At 34.1% G+C, this 15426-nt stretch overlaps 1 pseudogene; it reads right to left on the bottom strand.

Annotated features, from left to right (window-relative positions):
• Window positions 1–245: 245 nt before the first annotated feature.
• On the bottom strand, window positions 246–14906 carry LOC143572861 (putative receptor-like protein kinase At1g30570; annotated as a pseudogene).
• Between the last annotated feature and the right edge of the window lie 520 nt (window positions 14907–15426).

Consider the following 15426-nt stretch of genomic DNA (forward strand, 5'->3'; position numbering starts at 1 on the left):
TAATACAAACTTACTTAACTGAGTAGTCTTCATCAGGGTTCAAACCCCAAATCCATTTATACTCATCCAAGGACCAATGAACTCTATAATTCTTTACATTAAACTACCCAATCTGCTTAAATGGGCCGTTATTTAAATTTGGATAGATCAACCGAGTTTGCCTAAATGGGTCATCCTTCAATGTACTTTGATAGAATAAATGGATGGATATTAAAAAGTGACACGTTATAGATAGTCCTAGGCTCCTAGCTCTGTTGATCAAGCAACCAGCTCTTTAATCTCCTTTGTATCAACTCGTCGTGCTCCTTCAATATTCTTAGCATCTTTGTTTTTGAGTCCACTTCATTGCAGATTTTAAAACATAATTGTGCTATGCGGCGCAATGACAATTTTCCACATTGACGGAAGAAAAGATCAATAGACAGTGCTCTATTTAAATTATAGATTCGCTCCCCTGATAGGACCTCCATGAATACCACTTCATAACCAGAGAGATTGCTCTCTAGCACTAATTCCATCCCATCATCATCTGGATATGCCATGCTATATTGTCCGTCAACTAAAAGAGTAACATCATAATCTAAAAGCTTTGCCCCAAAATCCTGCAAATTTATATTTTATAGGTTAAAGGCAGCAAGAGTTATTCACAATAATATGCTAGGTTTATCGATTGTTTTGTACTTTCCTAATTAGCCTACAAATCTTGATTTTGAATAGGCATATGCATATGTATGGATTTGTCCAATAAATAATAGGATGTGTAAATTGGTGGCTTTCCAAAAAGAAAAAAAACACTTAATGAAAATATAACTTTTAATCATGTAATATAAAATATAATTATTAACAAACTTACATGTAAATGTAAATATACAATTAAAACATAATGAAAACATAACACATTAAATTGAATATAATTAAAATTAGTAATCCGAGTCGTTATTATGCTCGTCTTACTATGGGTTATGCCATGGATCTTTCGATACGTTATTGTGTTCTTGCCATGGATTGCGACACACATACTCGTCTTGCAGTCATTACTTAATTTTTTAACTGCTTACAAATTTAATTACTTTTTTAATTTCGTACTAATTCAATACTTTATTATTTAATCAAATTAAATAACAACATAAAAGTAATGGTGATGTGGAAATAATAAGGTTGTATGTGGAAATGATGCTTAACATTCAAAGAATAATCAGTTTGTGGAAAGAATGGGTGAAATACTGTTGTGAGTTAGACAGAGTAGTGTTGTAAAAATCCCGACTAAGGTCTGATTAATTCCCGATTAATTGCTAGTCGCTACTCCTACCAATTTGTCGCCTATTAATCTTCATTTGTCCAAAATCAGTAAAAAATGAAAATTATATATATATATATATATACTACATATAAATTCCAATCCGATTAATCCCGACTTATCCCGACTGTCCGACTAGCCTAAGAATTTCTACAACTCTTCATGTGACATGCTAAGTTGCTAACTAGGACTGCACGTTAGAATAATGAGTTTTAGCGTCTTGGGAACTTTTATTATATTTATTACTATAACTTTACCCGCCGCGTTGCGCTGGGCAAGTTGGAAAAACAGGGTGGTGGTAAAATTCAAGCATTGAGGCGGTAAGTCGACACGAACTCAGTCGGCTTTTGCTACGTGCGTTATTATACGTAACTAAAATAAAAATGTTGAGGCGTTGGTAAAACTTGAGGCGAACCAATGGGGTACCGTCTCTTGGTAAAACTTGAACGTTGGTAAAACCCGACTATTATCGATTCCAAATGTTGAGGCATTGAGTCTACACAAATTCGACCGGTTTCTGTCATGTTCATTACAGTACCGGAACTAAAAAAACAAAACCAACATTCGGTTGGTTTTCGTTACGTTCATTACGATATTGGAACTAAAACAAATGCGGTGAGACCTCACGAATTCGATCAGTTTATGATACATTTATTAAGGTGCCGGAAATAAAAACAAAGCTAAAAAATCCATAACAAAACAAAATTGGCATTCGATCGTTTTCTTTACATTCGTTACATGCCAAAACTAAAACAAACAAAAAAAATGTGTTGCACCAATAAAGAGTCGCAAAGAGGCCCAAAGACGTATTTGAGGCACCCAAAACTCTTATATATATATATATCAACATATTTAAACAATAAAAAAACACATATAACTAAAAAAAACCAAAAAAATCTTTAAGAATGGAGTTCTACAAAGAAAAAAAAACAAATACCAAGAATTTTGACTTTATGTGCGGCTTGAACTTAAATGTTTTTTTTTATTTTCCAAAGTATTAAAAAACTTTACAACAACCAACACACCAATATATCATAATTGGTTAAGTGTTAAAATGATTTTCACAAAAACAAAACAAATAAAATATTGCAAAAAAATCTTTTGTGACACCAAAATTTTTATTTATACTTTCCAATTTATTATTATATTTTATATTTTTTTAGCAACGTATTATGTTTTTTCTTATTTATTATAATTGTTTTTATAATTACTATCGTTAAGTTTTTTTTTGAGTTTCAAACCGATGTTTTAGCGCTTTTGTCAAAAAAAAAATGATATGAGTCGACCGATGTAAAACATATCTCGAAATGGTGATCCAAGTGACGAAATAATGTTTCAATTCCGGTGTTTGAATTTCCAATTAACAAAAATCAAGTCATCTGAATCACCGTTTTAATATGAGTTTTACATCAGTCAAATCATATCGTTTTTCCGATCAAAAGCCCTAAAATATCGGTTTAAAACTCGGAAAAAAACTTAACTGTGTTAAGTGTTTTTTAACGGAGGTCCATTAAGACAAAAATACTTAAAAGTTGGGACCGATGGTAGTGATTTTAAAGTTGGGTTTATTATCAGCCAATACACAAAGTTGAGATTATTTATTTCCAGTTCGTCTTTTTTTTTATAGTTATTATTGTTATTATTATCTAGATTGAAAGATTATACATTATAATTGAATTACTTTTGTATATCATAGCAAACTGAAAAATAGTTATTACATCGAAACAGAAGGCTGGCAAACAACAAGCGTCGCGACTAATTTTTTAATTGCAAAACTCAATATTTTAATAATATATTGACTGAATTATGAGTTATAACATTGCTATTTAATATTAAATTATTATTTTTTAATATTAATAATATTTATTTGAATTAAATAACTAAAAAATGGTTTGGGGATGGGTAGATTAGAAAGTGAATTAATTTAGTGTATCATAGCAAACTGAAAGCAGTGATCATGTCGAAATATAAGGCAAGTGTATAATAAGATGCGTCGCTACTCATTTTTGAATTGCAAAACTCAATCTTGTAAAAATTACATTGGCTAATTTAGGAGTCATAACAATACTATTTAATATTAATAATATTTATTTAAAGTAAATAACTAAAAATATGTTAATGGGATAGGTAGGTTATAAGGCTATCACTGTCAAGTAGGGTTGTTTATGAACCGAGTCGAACCGAACGTGATGTAACACCACGTAGATACCCGTTATAGAACTTAGCTAAAATAGCCAACTCATAAAGTCTAGGGACTTAGAATGGAAATTTGAGAATTTTATCTCATCGCGTAACGCGATGGACTTGCACACAAATCAATATTAGGCGGCGTAGCGATACGTGATGGCTTAAACCATAGGACCATCGCAATACGCGAAAACCACGTTAAGCAACCGGGTATACATGTCTAACCACGTGTCAACACGTGGCATTCTCGCAGAAATTGTAGCGTCGCGATACGCGACGGCCAATAATAGACTCCATCTCGTATCGTGATGGAATGTAAATTCTGCCTATAAATAGTTAACCTAGGGAAACGCGCCCGATTGCTGTGACGAGCCGATGTTCCATTTTTTTGAAATACGTGCAAGTAACGAAGTCCCGAACGAGTTATCGATCATATAAGCGTGCTTGATCAAGACCATACTCGTCAAAGTGTGCTCTTTTCTTATTATTTCTATTTCGAATCTTCATACTAAGGTAGGAGTTATGTTTAAGTTATTTTCGTTATAGCTTAGACTTTAATCTAGGCTATGGATTTTAACCTTGAAAGTATTTTATAAACATTCACAACAAGTTTTCATAAACTTTACTTTTTAATAAAGTAATGTCAACAAAACTATATTTTGACGGACATGTAGTAAACTGTAAGGGGGATATCACTAGTAGTGAGTTTCTTGCCTAAGGAAAAGTAATTCGTATAAATCCTAATCAACCCTTTTACTTACCTGGAAAAACTCACCAACGTGTTAGAACGTATTAAGCCAAAGCATGCTATATCAAACGTCACATAAAACAAAGTGTTTTCATTCACAAACGAAGTTGTAAACTTTATCAAGGTTAAGCTTAAGGGCAATAGCTTAATCAAGATACATCATTCAAAGTATTTATACAAACATATTTATGTATAGGTTAATATCGTTCTCATTCACATCCAAGGTTTTCAAACGCACACCGACGGTACAGGTGAATACGTTAAACATTTACAAACAGTCAAACAAAATTATACTCTATAAGATGAACATGTTGTTTATCTTAAAGAGCCAGTCAACGCTTATATGAGATTACATGATCTCTAAAACGTTATAATACAAAATAGAAAATAAAAGCAATTCAGACCGATTACACATGTGTCTGGATCCAAACTGTTTAACTAAACAGTCAAAGGCTACATGGTCGTGGGCTAACACTCATAATTAGTTTCCATTAGGGGCTACGTGGCTCGGGGAACACTTTTGTGTGTGTAGGGTAGTGGAACAAATCCCATAAGTAGAAATATATACTTCTGCTGAGCTTGTACAGAAAACTATATTTATATTATAACTGTTATTTAATTATTTTTGGAGTCATACGTGTTCACCAGCACATAGCTGACGCATTTTCCACCCAATGCATGTAATTAAGTAACTATAAGCAATAGCAAGGATTGGAGTCGTCATGAAGTTAGAAGTGCGTTACAATATGGCTTAACTTTTGATATTAAACATGCATTTTGTAAACGAATACTTGGGTTAATTCCCAAGTAAATTTTCAATATAAATTAATATTTAAAACAACTTAAAGTCTTCCGCTAAAATTAGTCCATAAACTCAAAGCAGGTACCAACTATTGGTTACACGCCTAGGCCCTAAGTCGGGGTGTGAAAGGTTGGTATCAGAGTCATCGGTTTCAGCGAATTAGGTATTTAAACATTAGTACCTAAGCTTTAACATTAAAAGTTGTTATTATTATTATTATTATTATTATTATTATTATTATTATTATTATTATTATTTCGTAGGGATAAGATAGGATTGGTAAACTTCCTATCCCTAAATCTAATTAGTGTAGATGTCTTATATTAACTATCTGGTCATAGACGCCGAGTAGCCATTTGAACTAAACCGACACTTATTCGCGAACCATCAGATATGGCGAGCAATAATAGTTATTACACCAACTTCTTCAGTCAAAACCAACCAATATTTCCGGTGCAACCCTATGTGAGTCAACCCGTATATCTCCCCGGGAAGCCAGCAATTGCCGATTGAAATCTGTGATGATACTGCCGATAACATCCCCCAATATTATCCATTTGAAATTCCACCCTATCATCCTTCCGAGGAACAAGAAGTTCAAAGTAAAATTAAAGCAAGAGATTAGTTCAGCTATCAAGTTGGATGAATTGTCATTCTGACCAGAGTAAGTGGCATTTCGGTTCGCCACCACCAAACTATCAAGTCCCACAGATTACTGCAGGACCAAGTCGAAAACCTAAGATGAGGGTTACTATGCCCTGTGAGAAAATATCATTTCAAATGCAGATAATGAATCTTTAGAGGAAGAACCTGAAGAAGATGAAAATGAGAATCCTCAATTTCCCCCATACGTAGGACCGAGACCCTCAATCTCCCAGCAAGACAATGAGATTCTAGAGGAAGCTAACCTTATCGAGCAATTCCATACTAGTAATCTCCCCGATGAGGAAATGCATGCATATGTTGCAAATCCACGTCTTTACCTAACAGAAAACGCATATCTCTTCCCAGCTGCATCCGCACCAACGAGATATCCTAACCCACCTAATGCGGTGATGGACGAGTTGCGAAATGAGAAAGTGGATAAAAAGAAAGTAGGAAAGAAATCATCAAGAAATGTGATAAGATGAAAAATCTTGTTAATAAGTGGATTAGAGATTAAAGATAATATAGTTGTTAAGATAGTTGTTGAATGTTGTGTTTTCTTGCCTTTAACAAAAATAATGTAATATAAGAAGGTGTGTTTCTCTTCTAAATTAAAATCTTGTCTTATACATGTACATAATGTCTGGATAAGAAAAAGCCAACAGTAACCTAGAAATTCAAGTTAATAAAGAAAAGACCATAGAAGAAAATATTCAAGCAATACCAAATGAATACGTGCTTGGTATTCACGACTTAATAAAAGAGGCGGTAAACCCACTTTTTGAACTCATGAAAAATGATCTAGTAGAACGGCTTCTCAATCTAACAATAAACACTATATATATATATATATATATATATATATATATATATATGTGTGTGGGATTTAGAGAGAACTCCTCTTAAAGAGAGAACTAGAGAACTAGTAAAGAATTATTTTTAACTATTTTTTAAAAAATATTTTGTGATTTTTTTTCTTTCCTCCTTCTAATAAGATGATATTATTCCTAAAAAAACCAGTCGATGTAACGCATATGTGCATTAATGTGTATTTGTATATATAAAATAGTGTTTTATTGCATATAATACAACACAAATACATTATCTAATACACACTATTGAATATATACAAATACGACACTAATAATTGTATGCAAAACACATTATTGCATATATGTAATACAACAATAATGCACATATGCACTATATCGATTTTTTTTTTAATTTTTGTATATAATATAACACTATTGCAAATATAAAATACAAATAACTATATATATGCTATTCTACATTATTTCAAATATCAAAATTCACACTATTGCACATATGCATTATAAAAAAAGACGATGTATTGCATATATGCATTACATGGGTTTTTTTTTTAAATTTATTTTTTTGTGGTGAAGAATAACAACATATAAGAAGGATGAAAGAAAAAAAATTTAAAAATATTATTTTTAATTAAATTAAAAATACTTCATTATTAGTTCTTTAGTTCTCTCCATAAAATGGAGTTCTCTCATGATCCTTTCCATATATATATATATATATATATATATATATATGACATTTAGCATTACAAATGATGGTGAAAGAACAATTCTAGGAAACTATATCGATTATAATAATAAAAAAGTAATTGTAGGAAAACTATGTCGGTTATTGGTAATTTTAAGTCTCAACCATTGATTAACATTATCCAATGATTATGATTTATTCTTAGTCTTTCTAGGAAACTACTTATTTTTAGGATAACCATTATATATATATATATATATATATATATATATATATATATATATGGTAAGGATCCTAAGAGAACCCTTTGCAAATTGAGAACTTTGAGAACCATTTTGGACCACTAAAAACACCTTTAAAACAATATTTAAAAAAAATCATAAAACAAAAATTAATAAAAATTTTAAAAAAGTAAAAAAACCAAAATTCTTAAATTTCATTCCGGTTTCATTAAAAAAATTAAAAAAAATTAAAAAATAAAAATAAAAAACCGTCGTATTATACACATATGTATAATTTTATATAATCTTTAGTTACGTAATATACAAATATTTACAGTATCATTTATCTTAAATTATACACATGTGTACAAAAAAAACATGTAAATGTACATATATGTATATATTATACATATGTGTATATATTTTAGATAAACCGAGTTTTTTTAATGAAACCGGGATGATAAAATAAGAATTTTGGTATTTTTACTTTTTTTTGATTTTTGTGTATTTTTTATTTTATGATTTTTTTATTTTTGTGTATATATTATACATATGTGTATATATTTTTTATTATATGTATATATTATACATATGTGTATATATTTTAGATAAACCGAGTTTTTTTTAATGAAACCGGGATGATAAAATAAGAATTTTGGTATTTTTACTTTTTTTTTATTTTTGTGTATTTTTTATTTTATGATTTTTTTTATTTTTGGGTTTTTTGTGGTCCAAAATGGTTCTCAATTTTAAAAAAGTTCTCTCATGATCCTGATCCTATATATATATATATATAATTAAAGATATTTTGAGCAAAACGAACCGACCCGAACTGAGTGGCTCTGCTCATTTTGGCTTGCTTTCGAATCGAACTGAGCCAAACGACTCATTTCCAAATCGAGCCAAAATTGAACGATTTCGAACGAGCGTTGAGCAGTTGGGACAACCCTACTATCAAGGAATCACATAATTAGATTTATTATTTTCTGTGTTTCTTTATGCCATCTCAAGTCTATATATTGACGAATAGGGAATTAATAGAGCGCAATGAGATCCACTTACGTAAACAAATGGCTCAAGATTACATGATAATCAAAGACAATAAAATCAAACCAATAATTCTAAGAACGAAGTTTTTTATCAGTTAAACTTAATTAAAAACTGTGATAATCTGAACAACAAAACCTTGTCTATACTAAAAAAATGAAAATGAATAAACTTCAAAACGAGATAAAACCTAAAATAATATAAGATAAATTAACAAAAAAAGTTTCTATTTAATTATAATTCCCTGCATCACCCATGCACCCTTAACTATACAAGATATTAAGCCTGGATTTGGTTTGATCCAGTGATAAGTGTAGAGACTGAGCAGCTAGCTTGAACTGGTAAGATCCGATGAGTAAGTGTAGAGCTCATGAGTTGGAGTTCTTCATGTTTATGAATAAACAAAGAATGATCTTGCCGATAGATATGATGTCAATCATTGTATGTTGCTTTAGTTTCGCTTTATGTCAAATTTTGTAATATAAAAGATCTGATCAAAATGCAGGATATTCTGAATCATGTGTTCTCTATACCAGATTGAAGTACTTTTCAAGTGTACAAAATCTTAATCCGATTAGAATAAAATATCTCCAAGAATGAAAATGCTTATTCTGTGAAAAGATGATACGAACCGTGTTCGTTAATCAAATGGTCCTAAGAAAATAGACAGAAACCAGAATAGAATTCATAGATTTTTGGAATAGACTTTTATTTATCAAATCATAATAATTTCATTCATGACTTTGATTGAATACACAAAGCAAATAAATAGACTTACAAACTACTACCCCACTACCTAGATAACTACCCACTAACTAAGAAAACACATAAGAAGTGAACATGTGCACTAATAATCTTGATACATGCAACATGGTTGGAAGACACGTAACAATCCATCCCGCTTGAAGAAACCGTGCCCACACGGTTGAGAATCTGAACACGGTGTGATGAATTCCCAGGGTGGACGCCATTCAACACGTCCAATGGAGTTCGGTGCGGTTTGAACGGCGCACCATGGTGGCCGCTAATCATGTCTCACGGTTGCACATTTGATTAATGATTTATTTTTCACCGGGGAGCTTCGAGACCGTTTACCAAATGAACGATTTTCACCTACTAATATGACAACCTGTGATAAAATTTCATGTTGTGGACGTTTGGTAGGTGTGGTAACATCAACTTGCATGATTTGGCGTGAATGATATTGAAATTGCATCTCATTCATGGCAATAGAACTCTCATTTTCAGCAGGAAATTTAGAAATTCCGTAACGCTTTGGACACAAAGTAATTGGATCCACTTTAACAGTTGGATATATACTAGCAATTACTTCATGCAATACATTGGTTATAAGCGATGGTAGGGACAGGTTTGGTGACGGTGAGGCGAGTGGAGTTTTTAACGGATAACTCGAGACAGTTTTTTGCTGTGGTGCTACTGCTCGTGGTGGTGTGGCTTTTGGCGGTAGTAAGGTTTTCGGTGGCAGTTCGGCGACAATTTGTGGCGGTGGAGCGGAAGCAAAGGTCACGGATGGTGGTGCAGTACCCAAAACAGATGTTGGAGGAGTAGGGATGTGGCGGGATTCGAACATGATCAGATCGATCGCAACTCATCGAAGATGATTTGCAACTTGAACTCGAGCCTTGCAAAGGATTCGTTCACCCATTGACGGAACTCTTTTTCGGATAGAGTTTGAGCAGCCATATGTCCGGGGGGATCACGACGGCTCAGATACCACTGATGTGGTTCCAACAATTAATCGTTGGCCAAAGAAAGTAGACGAGAATCCAGATTAGCAAATAGAGAGAAAATTGAGACTAATTGATATTCTTAATTCATGATCTTCACAAAGTACATACATGACTATTGAATAGAAACAAGACTAAAACTACCCACTACTTCTTAACCCATGTTCCACTAAAATAATGGAATATCTACCAATTACTTTGACCCACTAATTCTAAATAATTGATAAAACAACTAATAATAATTGATAAAACAACTAATACTATAACTTAACATGCTTAATTAAATAAAGCACGTAACAATCCATCCCCGTTAAACAATCCTTGTCCTCAAGGATGAGATCGGAAAAGGCTCGGTAATAGGCCACGGTGGCCGCCACTCGGTTCTTCCATGGGGAACACCTGAAAGAATTTTAGTAACGCACCACGGTGGTCGCCACTTATTTACTGGACTCGACTTTGGTTCAATTCCAACAAGAATCCCATCCCAAGCCATTAAACTTCTCCCAAGCTTTTCCTTGGCAATAACACCAAACAAAACCTCAGCAGCTTGTACCTGTTCATGAGAGCTTGCCAAATTCCATGCACACGTGGGAACATGGTAACCTTGGAACCCCAAGAATGGAATTATTTTGGCTTCTGGTTCTTGTGTCTTAGGTTGGAAGTGTGAGCTTGGTTGATGATAACATTGGATTCCATATAACAGACCGGAACCTATCGGTGACGTTGGAACTGTTGCTAATGCTGATGGAGGTGTGGAATTTGGTGGTCGGAATTCTGGTGACGGTTCAATGTCAGCTTGTTGTGGTGTGGCGGAAGCGGGTGACATGGCTACTGTTGTGGTAATAGCTGCCGGAGGTGTAGGGATATGGTGGGCCTCGAACGCGGATCGGGTCGATCGGAGCTCGGCGAAGATAATTTCAAACTGGGACTCGAGTCTCGCAAATGATTCTCTCCATTGATGGAACTCGGTTTTGGATAGTGTTTGAGCAGCCATAAGTCCGGGGGGATCACGGCGGCTCTGATACCACTGATACGAACCGTGTTCGTTAGTCAAATGGTCCAAAGAAAATAGACGGAAACCAGGATAGAATTCATAGATTTTTGGAAGAGACTTTGATTTGATTTATCAAATCATAATAATTTCATTCATGACTTTGATTGAGCAAATAAATAGACTTACAAACTACTACCCCACTACCTAGATAACTATCCACTAACTAAGAAAACACATAAGAAGTGAACATGTGCACTAATAATCTTGATACATGCAACATGGTTGGAAGGCACGTAACAAAAGAATTAAGTTCTAATTTTCAAGGTTTAGTTAAAAAAATAATTTCTTTTACATGTAAGGAACTATTTACAACGATTAGGTTGAAACATTATAAATCTTCTTGAAAGTGGATAACAATTGGCAGTTATAACCACCAATGTTTAGACACTCATAAAGTGGAACGTCTCTGATCATAGCTCGTAAGTGGGAACTTTCTGCGTATATTGAGTAGTGCGACTCTTGCTGAGGCTCAAACCCTTGGACCCTTCTAGGGTGTTTCTCGTTGAAGTCCACATTGGCGGTTCCTCTTCCAACCCCATGGTCTAGGGGCTTCCTTCTTTGAACCCTAGAGGTTCTTAGATGCCGAAAGTTAGCATCATCTTAACAAGAGTATTCTCCACACATTCTAACTCACATCAATATTTATTATGATTTCTCCTTTGATCCTAGGTAATCAATTAATAATAAATTGGTACAGATACTAAAATCACCAACAATAACAATGATTTAGGGAAATATCATCCATGCAAGAGAAGCGGGGTTGCTTTAATTGGAATTATAAGTGCACAATTCCTAAGAACAACCACAATGGTTTACGTTCCCCCAATGTTCAATCTCACATGGCATCTTACAGACTTAAAGGGCAAACTTCACAACTGTAGAGGATTATGGATTGTTGTAGGTTTTTCACTGCAAACTTGTATCAAACTTAGAGTACGCGTCACCCCTCTCTCTCATTAACACCCATATTATATAATCTACACATATGCAGACATATTTAATATATCTTTAATAGAGTTTGCAAAGGTTTGTTGTGAAAAAAAGTGGAGTTTTTGAGAAAAGTTTAAAATATGAGATGCCGATGATGTGCCGGTTTGCATGAGTTTGTTGTTGTGGATACTCTAAACAGTCCTTAAAAAACCACGCAAGTGTTCTTGACAACGCTTAATTAAACACTGGGGACTTAGCCACATAATGATCGAAATGTCAAGTCAGAAGTATATTGGCATCTAGCTAGATAACACTAAATCAGTAAGACATCACGTAAAGACATAATGTCTACCCTAAAACTATGTGTAGTGGTTGCTCAGTGGGACACCACCCATGGCCAAATGACTTCATTTGATTGGTCGACACCTCTCTTCCCCTTTAACACTGCCAACTTACTCATACCTCCACCACCCTTGATTCATTTCACGACATAAACACCAAGCAATCATGTTTATTTCGTAAACTCGTTCATCTTGGGCATTACTGTTGTTCTAGTTGTTTACCCCCACACAATTAGTCGTAAATTGTATTTTAATAAAACTACCCCGGTACATTTATAGTCACAATGTCAACTTTTATTAGGTAAAACAAGCAAATAAGACAATAGGTTAACAGGCTCTATGATGTGGGGTTTATAGGAATGTAAAGACCTTATATTATATTGATCATGATCCAAGTAAATTTAATGTTGATAAGAGAAAAGCTTAAGGTATACCTCGTCCAGCAATATCTTATGTCTGTAAAGCGGGGACTCGCTAACTCTCGGCTGTGTTATGTTTGACAGTGTGTTTTGCAAGAAAATAATCCCTTGGGCAATTTCTACTACAATTTTCACCTTTGTAACCAATGGAAGTCTTGCTAGAGCTCCTACAACCCATTAAATTCAGTTGTACCTAGTTACACACATTATGTGGAATTAATTTTGCTGCTTACCACTATGAAGGAGATCCTCAAGGTTTCCTTTATGCATGAACTCATACACAAGGAAGAGTCGATAGCCTTCCAAGCAATATCCTATAAGCTTGACAAGGTTGGGATGACGAAAACTATTCAACACTTCCAGATCACACTGCATTCAATGGTGATGAACTTTCAAAAGTGAGTCCTTTTCGTAAAATGATATAAATGGAAGAGCACAACAATTAGTTAGTATGAGGCATACGTCTAGAGAACTACAATATATTGCTTTTGGCTTTTCAAACCAATAGCTACAAACATTAATGTTTAAAATACCACTCTTTACTTTGGATATTCAGGACTTACAAGTGCGCAGCAATATAGTTTCTTAACCGCAATAGGCAATTCGGTGTTATCTACCAAACCCTTGTAAACCATTCCATATCTCCCTGCACCCAAGCATGTAAGTCCCGCGTAGCAAGTTTCAGTTCTTCATATGTGAACAGTTTTGTGCCTCTGATCACTGATTCCTTATGCTGATTCAGTTTGTTGTCGAGATTATTTGGTGAAATTGATCTACTTTGGTCTTAGAATATGAATAAAGAAGGGTAAAAGCTTATAGAGTCAGGAAAGCGAAAAATTACTCTAGAAAATGCAAGTAAAAAATCATTGCTATAGATGTGATTTTGAATTAGTTATGAACACACTAACGAAAATATTTTGTATACCAGAGTTTGGTTTGGTGATTGCCGGAACAAAATATTTATGAATCTTCCAACTGAAACCCCTTATGCCTGATAACTCGGCAGAACGGTTAGATCTCTCCTGTAGTTCCAGTAAAGCATGAAGTGAGGCCACTACCTCAGTCATGGTAGGCCGTTCTTTTGGATCACTGTGCACACAACAATATGCAATTTGAGCGAACCGTCTTAAGCATCTTGGAAATATTGTTCCCTTAATATTCGAATCAACCAATTGACTTAATTTTCTCTCCTTTACACATTTTCGAGCCCACCTTACCAAACTATATTGCTCGTCCGCATTTCGTTCATCTACTGCAAGCCTTCCGGATAGCAATTCAAAATATACAACCCTAAGTGCATACACATCTGTCTTCCTCGTTAATTTGCTTGTATAAAAATACTCTGGATCAAGATACTCCAATGTACCTTTGACACGGGCATCTACATAAGAAATTGATTGATTGGTTGGGCCTATTTTGGACAACCCAAAATCTGAGATCATAGCCGCCCAGTTTTCATCTATAAGAATGTTGGAACTTTTCACGTCACGGTGTATGACTCCGTGTTGAGTGCCTGTGTGAAGGTAGTCCAACCCACGAGCAGCACCTAAAGCTATGTTGACACGTTCAACCCAACTTAAAGGAGTATAAGCTATGTGTAGATGTTCGTATAATGTTCCAAGCGGAATATACTCGAAAACAAGGACCATCTCCTCGTTATAATCACAAAAACCGATAAGTGGCACCAAATGACGGTGTCGCAACTTAGAGACAATCTCGATTTCAGCCCAAAATTCTTGTGCCCCCTGCTGGGACCTAGGATCCAACCATTTGACCGCCACTATTTGACTAGTTTCATTAGTGTGAAAACAACCTTTGTACACCTTTCCGAAACCTCCACGTCCAATGACCATTTTATCGTCAAAGTTGTTGGTTGCAGATTGAATATCTGCAAGAGAAAAATGGACACATGGTTGTGCTGAAGTTGACTCTCCAGTTGCAGAGTCCATTATGGAAAAATGTGATGAAAGCTTGGTAAAAATGTACAATATACCAATATAAAGAAGCAGAGGGGTGACTATTTGAAGTACGTGCAGAGTATGGCCAACTTGGATGAAAAGTCAATGGGAATCTTTCTCGCTGGACAAGTATAGGATGAAAAGTCGACGGGAATCACATCATTTAAAATGTTTGTTTTATTATAACTAGGGTGTTAAAAATATCCAAATTCGAATCGATATCCAAAAATTTGATATCTGAATCCCGGATATCTGAAAATTCGGATTTGGATGGTATTTTTGGGATTTTTCGGATATTCGGAAATCCGAACTATCCAAAATATTTTTCTTTATTATCTATATTACATTATAATACATATAGACAACCTTTCACCTCCCACTTTCTCTCTCGTGAGACGCTTATATATTTAATGTTGGACTAAATGCTACCTTCAATTCCATTCATTGCTTTGCCATTACCACATTCGTTGCAAATTAATATTAATATTAACATTACATTATAATACATATA

Source organism: Bidens hawaiensis, unplaced genomic scaffold (genome assembly GCF_021521415.1).
Source record: "Bidens hawaiensis isolate Kalapana, Puna unplaced genomic scaffold, B.hawaiensis_p1.1 tig00026075_1, whole genome shotgun sequence".
NCBI classification, from domain to species: Eukaryota; Viridiplantae; Streptophyta; class Magnoliopsida; order Asterales; family Asteraceae; genus Bidens; species Bidens hawaiensis.